Consider the following 2,057-nt stretch of genomic DNA (forward strand, 5'->3'; position numbering starts at 1 on the left):
CATTACGAACCAATTATATTCATATCTAAAAATTGAGGAAGTTGTTATTTATACACTTGGATGTGTTCTCTTTTTTTGCTTGGATGAACAAGAGCTAATTTCTCTTATGTGGCTAGGAATTTAGAAATTTCCTTAAATGTTAGTCATGCAGGTATGTAGTCCATATGCCATTGACATATTAAATGCATATATGATGGATTAGGAAATAGTTGCAGTGACATATAAGGAATCACCAATAACAAAATCGTGTTGTTTCAGAGTTTCCCTCATGTTGCGCTAACGTCTTGGTCCAGACGTGGTTAGACTTTTGCAGGTCTGCCTCTCTAGGATGTTAATGTCAAATGCCATAGATCTTGTAGCTATCAGTTCTTTAGTACTTTCAAAGGTCAGTCGGTTTGTCCTGTATGAAGTGTATGAAGTTACCAAAGACTTCAGTTGCTTTGCACCGCAGATAGGTTCGGTCGTCCATTAAGAAACATCTTTATGCCAAAAGGCATTGACAGGGTCGCTCGCCTTGAACCAAGCGGCATTGATAATTCAGCACATCTCATGTTGATCTGATCCCGCCAAGTTAGCGTGGAGAGTAGAGGGCAGAGCAAAACTTCAGGTCAAGCTGAACATAAGATGCCAATATGGCACACACAAGTGACCAGCTCATCGCCACAACATAACAGCAGGTACAACTCCCTCACTAATCCATAATGACATGATACATGTAAGTCTGAATGGATGGAGTACAACGTGCCAGAAATACTCAACGCGAGCACCAAACATCGTTCCTGCCATAAGAACCTTCACTTGCCACTGCAAAAGTTCAAAGTGAGAGATTTTAGAAGCCCACTCGCTAGAAATTACAAGGTTCATCATAGTTAGCCAGAATACAAAGATAGGATTTGTTCACTCACATGTTCATCATCAAAGTTATGTTGTCACCTTTGAGGAGTATCCGGCCTGCAAACCATTTGACAACCAAACATTGAGAGCATAGCAAAGAAATCATGATATTGATTCATGCCAGAGGGGTGGGGGGCAATTTTCCATGGATGCATGTTTTACTAACCCAGTGTCTTCCTAGTGTTTTTCTTGACATTGATTTCCTCAGCATCATCGAGGACCAAGTTCATGTACTCATCGAATCCCTGCAAGCGTAACAAACTATGGTCTAAGTTTCACTAAATATAGTACAATCTGCAGGGTTTAGTGGGAGCAAAATGTCGAGGTATGAGTTGTCCTACCGAATAGTATACTATTCAAATGATCCTTTAATTACTTAACTGACATATACGAGAAATATAACTGCAAAGAATGTGGATCATGTATTCCTGTTCCCATTTTTAGACCAATAACATGACTGGAACATTTCGTTTTACTTTTACCCTGTAAATTCCAAGTTGTCTGAATCCTAAAGTTCAAGCTCTCACAAAAAGGCTCATAGTATGGATGTACAGTATATTCCAAATTTTGTCTCAATCCTATAGTTCAAGCTCTCACAAAAAGGATCATAGGGGGTGTTTGAATGTACTATAACTAATAGTTAGTTGGCTTTGTTATGTGTAAAGAGATATACTGGGATGAAAGGTCATATGCTAAATTTCTTCTTTCTTCTCTGGTTATAGTCGACCAACATCACTACGATTAGTGTATGAAGTTAACATAGATCGTGGTAGGGATAGCGATGATGAAGTCAGTAATTTAAGTTAGGCAATTAAATCTAGTATTTACAGTAGTGAGGATATTGGTGAGGCCAGTTTCCCTTGGTTAGTGCAGTCGTTTCACGTTTGGTCTATTAGCTTACTTTAGTGATTTATATATAGGAATATTGATTTAAATTAAAAGATTGAATAAATATTTTTTCTGAGATTCAGCATCTGCATATTATGCGGGTAAGGAAAATGAATTGTACTTGGTGTTGGAGAACTCGTAGAGCATGCTGGTGCTGGAGATGATGAGGCAAATCTTCGCATCGCAGAGGATAGAGAGCTCCTTCATCTTCTTCAGCAGTCTGTTCCGCCTCTTGGAAAAAGTCACTTGCCTACTCATCGAGTTGTCTATCCTCC

The 2,057-nt window shown here is 38.9% G+C and overlaps 1 long non-coding RNA gene across 1 annotated transcript; it reads right to left on the minus strand.

Moving 5' to 3' along the window:
* Positions 1-529: 529 nt before the first annotated feature.
* On the minus strand, positions 530-1,140 carry LOC103650399 (uncharacterized). Its single transcript, XR_564128.3, has 3 exons — positions 1,061-1,140; positions 906-951; positions 530-804 (listed from the first exon to the last, which is right to left on the minus strand). It is a non-coding gene; the product is annotated as an uncharacterized lncRNA (long non-coding RNA).
* Positions 1,141-2,057: the final 917 nt, after the last annotated feature.

The sequence above is a fragment of the Zea mays genome, chromosome 3 (assembly GCF_902167145.1).
Source record: "Zea mays cultivar B73 chromosome 3, Zm-B73-REFERENCE-NAM-5.0, whole genome shotgun sequence".
Lineage (NCBI taxonomy): Eukaryota > Viridiplantae > Streptophyta > Magnoliopsida > Poales > Poaceae > Zea > Zea mays.